Source organism: Alligator mississippiensis, chromosome 16 (genome assembly GCF_030867095.1).
Source record: "Alligator mississippiensis isolate rAllMis1 chromosome 16, rAllMis1, whole genome shotgun sequence".
Taxonomy (NCBI): Eukaryota; Metazoa; Chordata; order Crocodylia; family Alligatoridae; genus Alligator; species Alligator mississippiensis.
The window spans coordinates 11,245,201-11,263,966 of record NC_081839.1 but is presented as its reverse complement, the minus strand read 5'-3'; the positions used below and the strand labels follow the sequence as shown (position 1 = coordinate 11,263,966).

At 49.1% G+C, this 18,766-nt stretch overlaps 1 protein-coding gene across 1 annotated transcript in view; it reads right to left on the bottom strand.

Moving 5' to 3' along the window:
• Positions 1–18,510, bottom strand: part of CERS4 (ceramide synthase 4) — an 86,528-nt gene extending 68,018 nt beyond the window's left edge. The window contains exon 1 of the mRNA XM_006277576.4: positions 18,152–18,510. The gene's annotated coding sequence lies outside the window, so the exon portion shown is untranslated. The remainder of the gene's footprint in view (positions 1–18,151) is intronic.
• Between the last annotated feature and the right edge of the window lie 256 nt (positions 18,511–18,766).

The window sequence follows — 18,766 nt, the reverse complement described above, 5'->3', positions numbered from 1 at the left end:
CTAAAGTGTCTTTGACGTGGAAGTTGAAATGACAAAAAGGAGCAGGTTTGGTAAAGAACAGTTTTGCTCTTGCCAAGTTATGGGGCTTTAAAAATGCTGCACACACAGTTCATTTTACATGCAATTTTTCATTTAATCTCAGGAAGATAAACCACGTGTGCAAGACCTTCATTTATTTGGAATCTTTACTGTTATTTCCAATACATGACTATGTTGCTAATTCCTGTACATAAATTATAAGCAAAGGCTCTTGGGAGCTTCATTGAAATAGTTCTATAGGTTGTAAAACAAATAGTCAATTGTGTGCTTAATGAATATTTACAATTCAAAAAAGAATCTGTAGACCAAGAACTGTGTACTAAAGAACTTGGCAAATTGATCTGAGAATCGTATGACTGCTTCCCCACAAAGAATTGCTGAATGACAACAATGCTTCTGGAATAAATTCTTTATTGCAAATTCTTTGTTTCATATTATGCAACAGCCCTAATGACTGACAGGTTAAATGTTTTCTTGATTAAAAAATTTAACAGCAATTTGTGTTTTACTCTCGTGTATCATGATGATGATCTTGCAGTGGGTAATAGATCTGTCTCTCTCAGCTCTTCAGTACTGAACAAAGCAATAGCAGAACAAGTTTCTACAAGACTTTCTTTACAGTGTATTTAATATCAGTGAACTGCCACAATAAAGAGAACTGCAAGAGGCACAATGAAATTATTACAAAGCATCTTGAAAACATACAAAAGCAAGTTATTTGTTACAAAATGTTTGATTAACTGGTCTTGCTTTACACATCTTGTGGTAATAAGTTCCACAATTTAACAAGTTTAAAAGACTATTAGACAAATTAATGTATTGGCCCATCAGTAGGCATGAACATAAAGGCTACAACCTCCATTTTAGAATTTCCTGTGTCTCTGAATGCTGGAAGGGAACAGGCTTAAAGTACTGGTGCAGCATGATAGTCCATGAATTAAGGTTTTTTTTGAAGATAACCTTTTATTGAGAGAGGTAGTTAACCATATTAGTGAGAAATAAAGTAGAAAGCAGGGTAGATTGGCACCCTGTATACCAAAGTAGGTATACATCTATATTGAGATATAATTTTGACTCTTAAAACTTTATTTATATGGTCCTCCTGCACAACTGGAGGAGGATCATATGGAACCCTTTGGACTTAGCCTAGACAGTGGAAATGTCCATCCAATGACATCCCAGAATGCATGGTAGAAATCTACTGTCAGCCCACTGATATCCTGACACTTGTTGGTGCGCATCAGGCAACAGGCTTCTGGTAACTCAGCCAGAGTGGAAGGATCTTCTAGCAGTGGCAGTTGCAAGTGCTGACTTGTGGGAGTGTTTCCCACAGGACTTTGCAGGCATGAATATTGTTTGGATCCAAGGATAAAAGATGCAAATTGAAGGCTCTTGCCCTTTCTTGCAGTTCACTGGGATCCAGGAGAGGGGTGCCATCCTCTGCTTGAAGGCAAGTGATGTACTTCTTGGCACCTCTACTCACCTCCACAGCATAGAAGTGGGAGCTGCAGTCCATCTCCCAGAGGACCTAGATCAGGAATTGGACAAATACAAGGCAGATGCATCTGTCACCCCCCACCTCTCCCTATACTCTCAGCAGCAGTGTTCCCTCTAAGCTGCATGACTGTGCAGGCATCCCTGACTGCACCATGAGCGCGCCTGCACAGCTGTGCACACTACATAGCTTAGAGGGAACGCTGTTCAGCAGAGGGATGGATTCTCCGGGTCAGTGGCAAGATGTCTTTCCAGCTTCAAGACCTGCATCTACAGCTGCTCCATGACCAGTTGTGTACCCTCAAGTGTGCCAGGTGTGCCCTCAGTCACAGGACAAGAGCCTCACATGAACCTTTTCCATATCCCACTATCTCTACAATGATGAGATACAGGACACTGGGCTAGATGGATCCATTGTCTGACCCTATATGGCATTTATAATTTTATGCCAAATTGACAGTCCAGTAAACTGTTCCCCAAAGAATGCACAACAAAAGCAGCTGCAATATCTGTTTCCCTCATGCTGATTAGGCGCTCCGGGAATCTATACACATGCTCTGGGGTGCTTTAATTAGAGAGGATCTGAGAGCCATTCTAATTAAACCACCTGCAGTGTCATGTGTATTCAGTATCCCATGCTTCAAAATGGGGGTAGGGGTGTTTTAACTAAAGCTCATTTGATAAGCTTTAGTTAAAGTACCCTTGCTGCCATTTTGAAACATGGTGACATTCAATACACGTGACACAGAGATTGTTGGAGCATGCTAATCATTAATTAGGTCCTCCAATGGCACACTTGTCTGTACACAAATGCCAGAAGGTTGCGGAATAAATAGGAGGAACTGGTCCCTCTGCTTAAATGTATTGACTATGATCTTAAAGGGATAATGGAGACCTGGTGGGACTCCTCCTATGAATGGACCGTGGGTATAGATGGCTATACCCTGTACAGGAGAGATTGTGCTGAAAAAAGGAGTGGGGGTGTAGCTCTCTATGTGAAGGAGCAGTACACTTCCCTACAAGCGGAGATTGGCACCCAAGGAGGACGACTGGAGATCCTCTGGGTTAGAATATGAAGGGAACATGATGGAGGGGATACAATGGTAGGAGTCTACTACAGACCTCCAAATCAGGAACAAGAGCTTGACCATGAATTTGCTAGGGAACTGGCTGAGGCTGCATGCTCGTGGTGTATGGTTGTCATGGGAGACTTAAACTACCCAGACATCTCATGGGAAGAGCACTCAGCCAAATCCGATTGGTCACAAAGCTTCCTCACATGCGTGAATGAGCTCTACCTATCTCAAGAAGTTTAGGGGACAACAAAAAGTAAAGCACTGCTGGATCTGGTACTGGCCAAAGGGGATGATCTAATCAGTGACCTGAGAATCGAAGGGAAGCTGGGAGACAGTGACCGTGAGTTGATCACTTTCACTATCCACTGCAAAGCTGACAAGTCAGTCAGCAATGCAGAAGTCCTCCACTTTAGGAAAGCTGACTTTCATAAGCTCAGGAGGCTTGCTGTTGAGGCCCTGAGAGAGGCCATGATTTGACAGGGAGGGGAGCTCACGATGAGTGGTCGCTCCTTAAGGAAGCGATCTAGAAGCACAAGGGAAGTCCATCCCAGCCTGTAGGAAAGGTAATAAAAGGGCTCAGCAACTCCCTTGGCTCAACAGGGAACTCATGGGCCTCCTATGTCTAAAAAAAGAAGTTTATAAAGGATGGAAGACAGGAAACACAACTAAGGAGTAGGATCCTGCACTGGTCCGCACCTGTAGAGAGCGAACTAGGAAAGCCAAGGCTGCAACCGAACTCCAACTGGCTACATGAATCAAGGACAATAAAAAGTCCGTCTTCAGATACATGGGAAGTTGGAAAAAAAACAAGGGCAACACTGGACTCCTGCTAAACCAAATGGGGCAGATGACAACTGACACCCAGGAAAAAGCCAATCTTCTTACTGATTACTTTGCATTGGTCTTTCACCAGCCTAAAGGGACCACCCTGCCTGACAAGATGCAGGATGACCAGGGTGAGAGTGAATCTATGCCTACCATTGGAGTAGATTTTGTGACGGAACACCTTGAGAGACTGGACACCCACAAATCAGCTGGTCCCAACTGATTACACCCAAGAGTGCTAAGAAACTGGCAGACGTCATAGCATGGCCACTGGCAAGGATATCTGAGAACTTGTGGTGCTTGGGTGAAGTACCTGAAGATTGGAAGAGGGCCATTGTGATGCCTATCTTCAAAAAAGGGAAAAAGGAAGATCCAGGAAACTACAGGCCAATCAGTTTGACCTCAATCCCTGGAAAGATCTTGGAAAAAATTATCAAGGAAACCATTATCAACAGGCTAACAGAAGGCAACATTCTGAGGGACAGCCAGCACGGGTTTGTTATGGGTAGGTCTTGCTTGACCAATCTCATTTCCTTCTATGACCAGGTGACGTATCATCTGGACAAAAGGGAATAGGTTGATATCATATATTTGGACTTAAAAAAAAAGCCTTTGACCTGGTGTCCCATGATGTCCTCATGGAGAAATTGGGGAACAGCAGACTTGACTATCCTACAGCCCGATGCCTGGGGAACTGGCTCCAAGGTTGGACCCAGAGAGTGGTAGTTGACGGAACCAAATCAACATGTCACACAGTGACCAGTGGTGTCCCCCACAGCTCTGTTCCCGGACCTGTACTCTTTAATGTCTTTATAAATGATCTGGACTCTGGTGTCAGAAGTGGACTGGCTAAGTTCGCTGATGATACCAAACTATGGGGAAGAGTTTCCACACTTGAGGATAGGCTGGTGATCCAGGCCAACCTCAATAGGCTCGCAATGTGGGGGGATGAAAACCTGATGGCATTCAATACAGAGAAATGCAAGGTGCTCCACCTCGGACAATAAAAACCCTGTATCACACTTACAGGCTCAGCAGTGCTACACTCACTAGCACCACGACCGAAAGAAACTTGGGGGTCATGACTGACCACTAGATGAACATGAGCCACCAATGTAATACCACAGCAGGCAAAGCAAACAAAACTCTGGCTTGCATCTACCAGTGCATCTGAAGCAAGACCCAGGAAGTCATCCTCCCGCTGTATTTGGCCTTGGTGAGGCCGCAGCTGGAATGCGTCATCCAATTCTGAGCTCCACAATTCAGAAAGGATGTGAAGAAGCTTGAAAGAGTCCAGAGGACAGCCACCTGCATGATCAGAGGGCAAGAGAGCAGGCCTTATGAAGAGAGGCTGAGAGCCATGGGACTCTTCAGCCTGGAGAAGCATAGGCTCAGGGGTGACTGGGTGGCAGCCTATAAGTACAAAAGAGATGTACATCAGGATCTGGGGGAATGCCTATTCACCAGGGCACCCCAAGGGAACACAAGGTCCAATGGTCACAAATTCTTGGAAGACCATTTTTAGTTGGACATAAAGAAAAACTTCTTTACTGACTGAGCCCCCAAGGCCTAGAATAGCCTCTCTGCAGAGGTGGTGCAAGCATCTACTCGGGACACTTTCAAGAAACGTTTGGAAGCCTACCTTGCTGGGATCCTTTGACCCTAGATGACTTCCTGCCCCTTGGGCAGGGGGCTAGACCCAATCATCTTACAAGGTCCCTTCCAGCCCTAATGTCTATGAAATCTATGAAAATATGGTGTTTATTACATAGTTTTCCACATTTTCGGTTTTTACTGATTTTTACTGCTAAATTCCTGGATATTTTTTGTAATCCTGTGAATTTTATTGATTTACACCCATTTTTCAGTTCAAATCTCTGTCAACTGGCATGAGTGGGGAATGCCCCATTCCCTACTTGTGCTGGTTAACAGGGATTTGAACTGAAAAATGGGTGGTGCAGGTAAACAAAAAAAGTGCCAGTTACCTGAGGCACAGGTTTCTGGCTGGGGCAGAGTGGGGCTGGGGGGGGGACACAGTGGCAGTGGCCTCACACGGACCAGGGGAGAGGTGGTGGTGGGAGGCTGGGGGAGGTTGGCTGGAGCCACTGCCTGGGGGCACGTGGCTTCTGGCTCTGGCCCCAGTGCAGCTTGGACCCGCCCACCCCAGGAGTGATTCCCACAGCCCCACCTGGGGTCAGAGCCAAGAACCCCGCACCCCCAGGCAGTGGTGCCAGTCCCACTGGGCGGGTCTACGGGAATCACTCACAGGGCAGGTGGGTCCAAGCTGCACCAGGGTTAGAACTGGGAAAAGGGCCAGGCTCTACCGCCTGCCCACACTGCGGGGTTCAAAAGTCCCAGAGCCTGGTTCCCAGCTTTCAGCTCTGACCTTGTTGCAGCTCGGACCCGCCCACCACAGGAGCAATTCCCATGGCCCTGCCTGGGTTCAGAGCCAGGAGCCCCGCACCCCAGGTAGCGGCTCCACCCACACCAGGTGGGGCTGCAGGAATTGCTCCCAGGGTGGGCGGGTCTGAGCTGCAGCAGGGTCAGAGCCAAAAGCCGGGTGCAGGGAGCTGCAAGCCCTGCAGGGTGAGAGGGTGGGGGTCGGGAAGGCAGGAGAGCCTGTCTTGGCTCTGATCCTGGTGCAGCTTGGACCCATCTGCCCCAGGAGCAATTTCCACAGCCCCTCCCAGCAGGGCTGGAGCCACTGCCTGGGGGCACAGGGCTCCCAGCTCTGAGCTTGGATGGGGCAGGAGGTGCCGTGGTTGGGTTTCCTCTCTGCACCCCCATGTTTGGCTGCACACCACTTTCCCCTTCCCCCAAATGCCAGGGCAGCCCGGCAGCAGGCTGCTGCAGTAATCGGGAGGGGAGTGGCACAGCCCATTGGCTGCTCTGGGAGCTGCAACAGGGAGCAAAGCAGGGGGAGCTATCAGTAGGTGTGGGGCAGGGGGGGCACAGCTCTTGCTGCTACACCCCCCCGGGAGGCTGCAGGCTGGGGGGCTATGCCAGGCTCTTCCCAGGGGGTGTGCGCCCCCGAATCTGCACGTGGGACAAAAGTAGGCTGCCACTGCTGGCTGGGGCCGGTGGTGGCACTGGGTTCTTCCCGACACTTGGCAGCCTGCTTTCGCTGCAGCCTGCTGCTGCTGCAGGCTGGGGCTGGTGGTGGCACTGGCTCCAGTAAAAATCCTGGTGCTCAGGGAGGGCGGCAGCCTGCTCGCATTCTGTGCACAGATCCGGGGGCACGTGCCCCTTGGGAAGAGCCCTGCACAGCCCCCCCAGCCCTCCCAAGGGGTGCGTAGCAGCATGAGCTGTTCCCCCTCTCCCCGCCTTGCACCCGCTGATGGCTCAACCCACTTTGCTCCCTGCTGCAGCCCCCGGAGAGGCTAATGGGCTGCACTGCACCCCTTTCCTAGTCCCAGCCTTACTCCCTCCCTCCCTCCCTCCCTCACCGCTGATTTTCCCCCCAATTTAAACCAATTTTTTTTCCCTTTTCTTCCTTTTATCCCACTTTCATCCTGGCTTTTATGTTTCGAAACTAAACCTAGAAAAAATTAGAGGATTTTTTTTTTTTTTAAATACAAACGGAAAATGCGGAGCACTATTATTACAGTAACAAGGCAAAGTGTCATTTTGCAACCTTAATATTACATTAACAGTGCATTAACAATGCATTCCACCAAAGGCAAGGACAATATTAAAGTAATCCTGCAAAGTACAGAGGGAATATGTATGCAAAAGACAGACCTGCATCAGCTTTTCTCTCTCTAAATCAGTGCTTCTCAATCTTTGTAGACTCAAGTCACCGCTCTATATTTTCTTTGAATTTGGGGAACCCCAGCAGAGAATCAATGGTGTAGACTGTAGAGCACTGATTTTCAACCTTTTTTCATTTGTGGACCCCTAAAAAATTTTGAATGGAGATATGGACCTCTTTGGGAATTCTGAACAGAGATGCAGACCCCTTTGACTTGTAAGTGTGGGCATTCACATATGATCTTTAAATTATAGCCATCTTTTGTGGACCGCCTAGACATAATCTTTGGACCCCCTAGAGTCTGCGGACTACAGGTTGAAAAACACCGGTGTAGAGCTTCATAGATAAGCACCCTTTCCTGAACCCTCTTCTGATGCTTCAATTGGATTCTGCTGTTTGCTTGGGATTTTTTATTATTTATTTCAACCCAGCTGTTGCCTTTAGTTGAGATGAACAGTGGCACATTTCAGGGGGCAAGTACAGCTCCTGCCACTGTGGCTGCTGCTCCAATGCTGGCAACCAAAGTGTCAAGACCCAGTCTCAAAACCCCCAACCTAGCATCTCAAGCACCAAGCATTAATTCAGTCCTCCACTAGGCCACAACACAGAAACAAAAATGGAGTGGCAAGAAAAGGGGACCACTGGGGAATGACCATCTCCTACTGGCCCCTAAATAGCCTAGGGCTCCTGGCTACAGACTGGATCCTCCTGCCTATATAAGACCCCTTGTTTCCTGTGGAAGCTATCTAAACAACAAGGCTTCTGCTGCTGTCTGACTGCACTGCTGTCTCTGTGCTCCTGTACTGTGATTTCAGATCTGACCCTGCCTGGGCTCCAACCTCTGCCTCTGCATCTACCTCATGCCTTGGACTGTTTTGAACTCAGTTCCCCCAGGTACCTGACCTGGCTTGTCCCTTGCCTTGTCTTTTATTTCAGCTTTGATTTGGACTCTGACCTTCTAGCTTTGACCTGGCTATCCTTTGGACCTCCTGCTACTGGCTCATGTTAGACACTAGACTGCGTGCTTATGTCTTGGTAAGTGAGAGGCCCACATCTGTTGGTCCACTTGCCTGTCCACCCACAGCTGAATGCTGTTTGGAGCCTACGGGAAGCCAGAACAGAGGCTGCTGAAGAATGGCAGAGCAGCAGCAGCAAGAGGAACAGCCACTAGTGCTGCTTATCCACGTGGAGTGGAAGCAGAGTATAGGCCGGGGAGCAGAAAGCAGAGCAGCATATCAGGAAGGGAAAAGGGATTAGAGTGCCACTTGGGGATGGGGTGGGGCTACTTTTTGACACAAAGGTTGACCCCCAGTACCGTAGATTATTAATGCATAGTTCCATTTTTAGCCAAAGGCTCCATTTCCCACTTTAGTTGTTAGTGACACAGTCTTCACTCCCTGCTGCTAATGCAAACATTGTAGCTGTGCCAGATGACTTGTCTTCTGCATCTATTCCAAGCCAGGTCAGTATCTCTACTCTGCATGGGATTATGGACACCTGTTCGCTGCCACTTTAAACTGAGACCACAGCAGTCATTACACTTACATCATTCATTGATAGTAGATAACCCAACCTTGAATAGAAGCCAGAATGTAAGCTATAACCATGTGGCTCTTCATACAGAAAGCTAGCATCCCTTGCTTTCAAAACTCATCACTGATTCATATTGACTGAGATCATGACTTATTTTTAAAACACAGTTATTGCAGCAACTGAAGGATGCTTTCTCTTCACTTAATTTATCACCAAGTGATGCAATTACCAGGGCAAAATAACTTGACAAAAAATCATATGCAGAGTGATTATTTTTGGAACTCTTTTTCAACCAATAAAAAATGCACCTGCTTCATTCTTTGGAGTGGAACCTGTGCAAATTGCAGATTTCTTTCCTCACAAAAGATGGATATAAGGAACCCCAAAAAAGCAGATGCCATGCTAAAGCAACACTGACAGGGTTCAGAGGCAGAAAAAAGGCTAAAGAAAGGGTCATCCAGATTGATGAATTTAACCTGGAAATCAAAGGGGAAATTATGTCCTGCTGACCTTGCTTGAACTTTCAGTGTCCTTAGATACAGTTGATCAAGAGTTGCTGATGAAACATTTACTTGACCTGGTGGGTATTTGTGGGGCTGCTCTGAATTGGTTCTGCTCTTTCCTAGTAGGGAGGTTGATGGATGAATAATTGTCATCCCCTTGGGACCTTTCCTTTGCGGTCCTCCTTGTTGCCTCTTCTGTTTAATGTGTATGTGAGGCCCTGGATGAGATTGCAGCAATTTGGAGCGAGATGCCATCCATATGTTGGTGACACCCAGCTCTACCTCTCCTTCTCTTCTGACTCTGGCCCTCTAGTCTCAGTCCTTTCACAGTGCCTTGTTGTAGTTAGGATCTAGATGTGGATGAACCAATTGCAAATTAATTCAGATATGACAGAAGTGATCATGGTGGGGAGACTACTTGAATTGGCAGGTGGGAAGTACCTGAACATCTATCACTGATGGGATTCAGTCTCCCTTGTCATGTAGGTTCGCAACAGGGGGGAGGGGGAGCAGGGAAGCAGCTCCTGAATCCTCTTTGGCACCTGGACCTTCAGGTGGCACGTGCAGCTAGAAGTGCCTTTTACCAACTCGATCAGGTGAGGAGGCTGTGATCCATTCTTTCATACTCTGATCTGGCCACCATCATCCATTTCTTCATCACCTCGAGGTTAGGTTACTGCAATGCACTCTACAAAGGGCTACCCTTGAAAACTGTCCAGAAGCCGCAGCTGGCACAGAACGCAGTGACCCATCTTCTGATGGGAACAGGGCACCAGGAACACCTTACTCCAGTCCTCCAGAGTCTGCACTGACCCTCGATAGCTTTCTGGGCACAATTCAAGGTGCTGGTCTTGACCTACGAATCTCTAAATGGCCTAGACTCTGCATACCTACAACCATAAACAGATGTGACATCTGTCCAATGACCAGTTCTACCTCTGTCTCAGGGCACTAAGGTGTGCTTGATCTTTTAAGAGCAGAAGCAGCCTAGCCAAGGAGCCAGGCAGGCTATGCAGAGGTCCACAGCTGCAGGCTGCTTGAGTAACAGGCTAACAAGGTAATTAGCTGGAACCTGCAGGCGGTCAGCTGACCAGAAGAAGTCAGAGCCCAAGGAATACAAGCTCAGGACTGAGGCTGGTAGGGTTCACTCTGGCAACTGCCAGGAGAAGGAGCTCCTGCATGAGAGAGCTGCCCAATAAGTCTGGCTACTTGCTTTGCTACCTCCAAGTGCCATAAGGTTCCAGGAGCCCATAAGGTACCTGGGGTTAGGAGGCACGTTGTTTAAGGGGAGAAGTTTGCCGCCTTACAGGGGCAGAGCATGGTCTCTTTTCGTTACAGTTATGTTATAGCCCAGGGGCTTATGTTTGTGTTATTGTCTGGACCAGGATGAAGTTAACAGGGGTGGAGGAGGCCTCATTAATGCCTGGGAGGGGCCACACAATTGAGTAGAGTCCCCATGCCAGAAGGGCACAGCTTCAGAGGGCTGGAAGGCCTAGCACCAGAGGGGCGCAGCAGACAAGAACCAGGGGTCTGGTACCAAAAGGAGATTGAGAGCTAGTGTGTCAAAGCTGAGCCCGACACAATGGGTCTAGGCTAAAAGGCTTAGCTATATTAAAAGGGCAGAGGCCGAGTATCCAACAGAGACTATAACAACTGTATAACCCCTGTGAGGCATGGTGCATGGTAAAGAGGAGGTCAGAGTCATGCAATTGGCCCATAAGGCCAAGATGCCCCATGCAGCACAGTATTAAAGGGAGGCCCCGCAAAGGGCTCAAAGACCAGTGAGCTTGAGTAGGATTCAGCGGACCAGGACCGAGCGAAGACCTGTGGGCATCCTCCCAGTTGATTTTACCAAAAAGATGTGGCAGATGAGACAAGAGGGTGCTCTCGGGGCAGAGCTTGCAAACTTGCGGAGCCGCCAGAGGCATCACAGACACCCCTGGGGACCCCACTCCGTGACGCTGGTTCTCCTGGAATGGCGAGGTTGTGGGACTGGCATGTCCACAAGCCACGCTTCTAATTGGCTTTAAAGAGTGGCTGACTGCACTGCTGCTCTTCCACCAGCAGGTGGCTACGGAGAGCACATACCCCAGCATGCCTTGCACTAGCAAGCATCTTTAGGTTCTCCTTACTATGCCAGTGCCAAACAAAATACCTACTGGGTGCACAAATTGTGGATGGTCAAATTTTGGTTGGAAAGATTTTAATGAGCATCACTGATCAACTCGTGCCCCTGACCTTCTACGCTTCAGCTGTATTTGTGCTTCTGTATACTGTGACCCACGACTTCTACCGCCATTGCCTGCTATGGGTTCATATGTGATCATCGCCTTGCTGGCCTAGTGTCATGAAATTAAGTGCAGAAAAGGTGATGCCAGCATGCTCTGATAGCTGCCATGACTACTTCCATTTGTGACATTTTGAGAAATCAGTAGTTGCTGGGACAAGCTCATGAATGTACTAGCAATCAAACAATGGTGGTACATGGCTATATCTGTCTCTTAGCTCCTGATCTAGAGGACAGGGCTGGCTGGGATGCTGAATAGGGCAGGGAGAGGACAGAACGAGCTCTAGGTCCTCAATGTCCATGTCCAAGTTGATTTCAGAGTGTGAGACTTGGGCAGATAGCCAAGGAGTCTGCACTCTGGCTCGTTGCCCAGATTGCTGTGCTGATCAGTGAATCAGTGAAGGCTGCATGTCTTCGTGCTTACGTCAGAGTCTTTGTTGCTCTCCTGAGTGGCATGGGCTACCCTGTCACTGTATTTTCAGACATGACCATGTCAGTGACTGCGAAGATACAAGTCAGCTCCTCACAGTAGGCTCAAGTGACCCTGCATGTTCTAGACATGCAGTTATGGTCCCATGTCCTCACAAAGAGCTGCCTCTGTACCTTGTGCTTGTGTCTGGGTCCAGTGCTAGTCCAGTCATGTTCTCAAGCCGCCTTTTCCCTTGTGGTTTGTTCATAGACTGCCTTGTTTCAGTAGCTTGACTGGAGCAGTCACTGGTTGTCAACGTTGCCCTAGGTGCTGATGAGACCTTCTACCTCCTCCCTTGTCCACTTGCTGCCATGCTTGTTCACGACACTGCACTTGGATTAAATGGGCATGGTGGAGTGAGGATGGAGAGGTGTGTGGTGCATGGAAGTCCAGTTTTGCCAAGGTGGGTGGTGGATGGGCCTGATTGACCTCCCTAACAGCTGGATGGTAAGGTGGACTGGAGCTCCCTGGGGTTGGGGGTGACTGTGGATGGTTCAATGGATGCAGGCTCCAATGTTGGTCTCAGATGGGTGGTGAGCATGAAATGGCTGGCAAGTCATTATGCAGGGCAATTAATAGGTGAGGATGGCCAGGTGGGGCCTGTCACCCTAAGCAGTACAGATCAGGGTCAGAGTAGTCCCAGCCCCTCTAACTTTTTGCAGCCAGAGATAAAGCCTCTCTAATTAAAGCACCCACAGCATCTCATGCACTTTAAAATGGTGGCAGGGTGCTTTATCTAAAACTCATTCAACAAGCTTCAGATAAAGTACCCCTGCCACCATTTTGAAGCATGGGGGCACTGATACACTAGGTGTGCTGGGTGCTTTAATTAGAGTGGCTTTTGGAGCCACTTTAATAAAAGTGCCTATTCCCCTCCTCCCCCCGAGTACGTGTAAAAACGCCCTCATTCACCAAGCAGAGCTATGTTGAAATGTTGTTTAAAGGATCTCCGTTTTATCTTGATGTTCTAGTTCCGCTTCAAGCTGTTTTAGTTGTCTTGTCACACTTTTGTTTTTAAAGTTATTTTTTTCTTGTTGTAAACTACTCTGAGCCGTTGTTGGGAAGTGCAGCATATAAATCAAATAAACACATTCCAGGAAAGGCCAGGAGGGGATTTCATCATCTGCAGGCATCTGGGAGAAAGTGGTTCAGATTCAGTCAAATGTGGCTCAGAAGGATGACGCTTTGCTTTACCTTATATATTTTCTGGCTGCATAGTTGTCATCTATATATTCATTAAGAAATATTCAGGGCCAATTAAACAGAAGTCCTGTACTACAAAGATGCAATGAACTCCCTCCTTTAAAAGGCAGGTGAACCAAGAACAAAGCTTTTTATGATCTGTTTGTGGAAGTTGAGCAGGGAGACCAAGTAAACTCAAAAAAAGAGGAGTTCAGCAAACATGCCAGAGGGAACTACATCATGTGTGTAATGTGTGAGAGCAATTTTCAAATCTCCAACAAATAGAAGGAGCTTGGTTTGCAGGCAGAGCCTAAGGCATACTACTGTACTATTTTCTTCTCTCCAATAAAATCCTGAAAATTGATGGAGAACAGAGGCTGCAACACCATTATTAGGGTTGTGCAAAGCTATGGGTGGTGATTTGATACGGAGGAGATTCAGCCCAATTCGGTGGCGGAATCTCCGAATCAGCAGATCAATTCAAAGGTCCAAATTGATTCAAAGCTCTCTGAAGCTTTGGCAAAGATTCGAAGAGCTTTGATGATTCAGGCAGTTCCTGGTGGCTGCAGCCACTCCAAGCTGGTGGATACTAGGGGTGGGGGAAAGGGGGGTGAGGGAGGGGGGACCCCTGCCAGCCCCCCCCTGCTCCCCCAGCCCCCCCTCAACCCCCGGCCGCTCCGCCAGCCCCCCATGGCTGCCCCCTGCCTGCCCCAGCTCCTGGTACTTTAAAGAAAAGCCCCGGTGCTCTCCAGGTGGAGGGTGATCTCCGCTGCCCCACAATGGCCCACACTGCATGGGGGGGCTCTGCACAAGCCCCCCTGACCCGGTCCCCCCATGGCTGCCCTGCCTGCCAGGGCTCTGGCCCGTTAAGATAAAAAACAAACAAACCCAAGAAAAGCCCAGGGACTCAGCACTCCTGGTGCAGCCTCGGGGCTTAGGAGGTTCATGCAGAGCCCCCCAGGTGGCACGTGGCAGCAGGGATCACCTCCGCTGGCAGGAGTGGTGAATCCCGGAGTTTCTTCAGGGTTTTTTTTCTTCTTAAAGGGCCAGTGTGGGGCAGCGGGGATCGCTCCCCTGCCCAGCAGCACCTGCTGAGTCAGGGCCCCCCCCCCCCCCCCCCCCAAGTGCTGGGAGGTGTGGGGGGCACGGCAGCCATTGCTTGGCTGGGAGAGGGGAAGGGGATGGGCCTGGCCTGGCTGATTCAGAGATTTAGCCAAATTGAATCAGGACAATGATTTGAATCAAATCGCTGTCCCCCGAATTGGCCGAATCCGAAGCTAATACTAGCTGCTTCGCACAGGCCTAACCATTATCTCTACTTCACATTGGAGATGACTGCAAAGTGATTAGGACATAGAATCTATCTTAACCATATTATCTCTTAGCATTCCAAGAAGTACTAGAAAGATAGAAAACAGGCATAGAAGTGTCTGGGGAATGTTGTACTCCTTAAGAAGAATCTTAGAACTTCTATCTAACAAGGCAAGGCAAAGAAACAGATCTAGGTCCAGATCTTCCTATGAAACAGCTGCAGAGGTCTCTGAGGCTATAAACAGATATCGCCAAATAAAGCAGATCAGCTGTTCTGGGTTGTCCCCCAACACACCTGATCTGGTTCACTGGGGAAACAGGCATTGCCCATTGTCCTGCAGGGTTGCATGCCTGCCACTCCCAAGCACAGCAGGGGCCCACTCCTACAGGATAACACTTAAGGCATGTCTCTGTGAGTAGGGGAACACCAGAGTTTCCCTGGTTATAGAAGCCTGCTCCAAGTCAGAGTGCAGCAGCATGATATGTACACCTGGAAAATCCCTACTGTGGGGTTCCCAGAGCATCTCTCTGCAAGCAGGGAACCCAGGGTTTCTCATTTGCAGAGATGTGCCCCAAGTCAGGGTGCAGAAGCACAAGATGCATACCTGGGGAATCCTCTGCTGAGGGATTCCTGCGGTGTGCCTCTGCAATCATTGGGCAAGCGCTCTTGGGAGTTCCCCAGGCATGTAGGATTGGCCCCTGAAGCCCTAGGAGCATCTGCCTGGGGCAGCAGCAGAGCACAGGTAGCTCTGGGCTGCCTGCTCTCTCCTGACACAAAGCAAATATAGACATTTCACTACAAAAAAAGCAGCATGCAATTATACAACCTATTGTCACAGTCACAATTTTTTGCATTTGTGGCATGACAAGGGACATGAATATATTTTTGTTTAGGGGTAAGCTAGCCACTTGCTTTGCCTTAGTCCTTGTCTCTCTGCCTGACAAAATCTGCACATAGGGCCTTCAAAGTTTTGCAGTTTAGTCCAGACTGAAGACTGAGCTGCTGTAAGATGGGCCTGAGGACAGATATCATAACTAAGTTACCCTCTGGTTGGCAAAGATGTGCCTCAACCCAAATACATGAGTTTTTCCACTTAGAAGGGCCTCATACCCAATTACCGGTGGGGGCACATTTCTCACAAGAAAACCACTCTCTCTCCAATCTCTCAGTCCTGATCCTCAAAGGAAACTTACACAACACTTCCCAGAGACGAGCCTATGAACTCCACTTCATCAGCCTCCTGGATACTAAAAATCATGGACTAATTATAGACATTGGATTTATGACACATTATAACCTGCCTGACATCTGACTCCCCAGGTATCTCTCCACTATTAAACCCCCTTCTCTCTCTTCCCCCACCTCCCCAGCCTGTCTCTCACCCATTGACTCCTCAAACTACATCTTCGCTGACTACCTGTCTTGCATGCACACCAGCCTCTGGCTTCTTTACTATTCGTTCCATCCAGGAAGAGCGCACACCAACTGCTGAAACTTCCTTGGCCTGACGAAGGGTTTTTGAACCCAAAAGCTTGCTTAATAATTGTTTTCCAACTATTTAAGTTGGTCTAATAAAAGATACCAGATTCACCCAAAGAACTTTGTCTGCCTCAGGAAATAAGGCACTCTCATAACCATAGTGAAAATGCCTAAGCTAGAACCCATTATCTTTCACTGTCCTACTGTTCTTTTAGCCCTGGCTAAAAAAACCCCAGTAGGACTACACTAAAACAGAGATACATAGAAGTACAAAGAAAGGCTTTGCTTGGGTCTACTTCTGGCAAAAATTTTGCTTTACAAACTGTAATTCTAAATCTTTAGGTCTACCTTTTTATAAATCAGCTGTGTAGCAATGAAGAAGCTTAACAGCTTCAGATTTGGAGACTGCAAATAGAGACCCTATTGAGGCTCAAGAGTTTCTATTTTATATCCACATCCCCATACACTGGGCTTCAATCATCTTCCAAGCTTAAGAGGACTAGACTTTTTTTTGAGTGAAGGGAGATTTTTTTTTCACTCCCTAGAGCTGAAACAGAGCTAGTTCCTCTCAGCATTCTCTGCAGGTATAGTAGGAGGAAACCTAACCTCTCCTAGATATTTCCCAGTTTTAAATGCATAAAATCACTCTCTTCATTTTGATAATGGAAAAAAACTGTACAGGTGACTCAGTAATTAAAATGTGCTGAGGTGAATTTATTCTACACCTACACACAGCAGGGGCCTTCAATTTAAGGGCCATTCACTTGTTCCTCTTCCTGTTTAGGAATGACCCTTACAGCTCTAAGACTTAGAAACCCATCCTTTCTGCTTTACCCTGTCAAATATAATTCTGCCACAGGAAGTCAGAATTATTTAGTTGAAGGAAATCCACATTTTGGGCAGAACTCTATCAACTTCCAGCACTCACGAGAACTAGTGCTCCTCACCCAACGGCACTAATGGCCAGTCATACTTGACAAAGAAGATGCATCTCCTGTTTAATGAAGTGTCAGATGCAGCAAGTAATTTTCCTGGCTTCTGCTCCAATTTTATTACCAAGAAGGGTCCCTCCCAAAGGGTGCCTTTTCTTCTAGTGTGCTGTATGTCATCTAAGGTTTCCAGTCAACAGCTTTTAGGGTTTTCCTTCTGTTGTTAGGTACGACTTTCAAGATCATTAGAAACAGAGGAAAGGCCACACCTGGATTTGGTGCAAAGCAAGTGCTGTACTGAGAGACTGCCACTGTGCTGAGCTACCACACATGCTCAGCGCATACTAGCTAAAGTGTCTAGCATCTGAAAGGTTTGGTAAATATTAATTAATTAATTCAGCATCACCCTATCTTCATATTTTATAATGCAAGGAAGTACTATCCTCTTGTTTCAGAAGTAGAAACTGAGCCACTCAGAAGTTACGGCCATCATTTTCAAATCTGGGTACCTAAAATTAGATACCTAAATCCATTTTTAAGCATGGAATGCAAATAAGTGGCTTGATCTTTTTTCCAGAGGTTCTCAGCACAGCAGCCGGACGAAGTCCATGTCAGAGTGGGAATAGTAATCAGGCCTGCAGACTTCCAGTCACAAGGCTGTCTCTTTGCCTGCAACCGGTGCATACAGCTTATGTACTCATTATACATAGTGGCTGGCTATGACATAACAGATAATCCGCTTGCTCTCTCTCGCACTGTCCAGGCTCGCTTCAAATGACCCCAAAAACGCAGTTTCCATTGCCTCCATATTTTTCAGTTACCAAACACTAGGATTCTCTGTAGCTTTAACCTTAAGTCTGTATGTTCTGGGTTTATAATGTTGGGGGGGGGGGAGGGTTGCTGTTGATCACAAACTTCTAGTACATCCCCCCCCCCCTTAAAATTACCTATATATTCTCCCAGCCTCACTGTCAGCGTCACAATCCTTTGATTGGAAACAAGCTGTCGTTGGGAAGACTTTCCCTGCGATTTCCTGCCTCCTTTTGTGAATTTCACTGAGCTGTCACGACCCGGGCTCGGCGCGAGCTGCTGCGAGAAGCCGGGGCGAGCGAGCCCGAGCGGCCGCGCCGGCAGGTGCGCGCTCGCCGCGGGCAAGCGTGCGCGGGGCGCGGGTGCAGGATAAAGTCCGCCCGTTACGCCTCAGGAACTGGTCCGTGCACGCCTGTGCCCCTGCAGTCCCCCCTCCCCCAAACAGGCCAGCCAGAAACTTACTTTTTCTTGCGGGATCCTGTGGAGACGCCGGGAGCCAACCCCCTAGGAGCCGGCCTGGAGTGTGCGGGGGGACGGCGGGGAAGCAGCGATCCTCCCGGCCCGGCCCCGTGCCCGGTCGAGGACCGGCTCCCAGCGCGCCCCCGCCAGGGGAGGCCTCACAGCGGCGGCGCGGGGCCGGGGCCGCCCCCGGGACGTGACGGGGAAGATGCTCAGGGCGGGGGCAGCGGAGGCGGGGAGCGAGCGAGAAGAGCCGGGGCCGGCCCTGAACCCAAGCGCTGCCCGGCGCTGCGACAGCTGGGGGTCGCGCCTCCCCGCAAGCCCCGTCCCCGGCGCCGCCGCCCGCCCGCCCGCCTGCCCACGCGCCCTGCTCCGGGCAGCCGCTCCCGCCGCAGCCTGCGCGGAGGAGGAGGAGCCGGGCCCCGCTGCAGGGGCGGCGCGGGGCGGGCGCGAGCCGAGAGGGGCGGGCTGGGTCCTGCAGGAGCGGGGCGCCGGGCGGGCAAGTTCAGCAGCCCCGGAGCGCTCCGCTCGCTGCAGCCCCGCGAGGACAGCACCCGCGCTGCGCCGCTGCGGAAAGCAGGGGGAAGCGGCCACCAAACACCACCTCCCTCTGCTCCC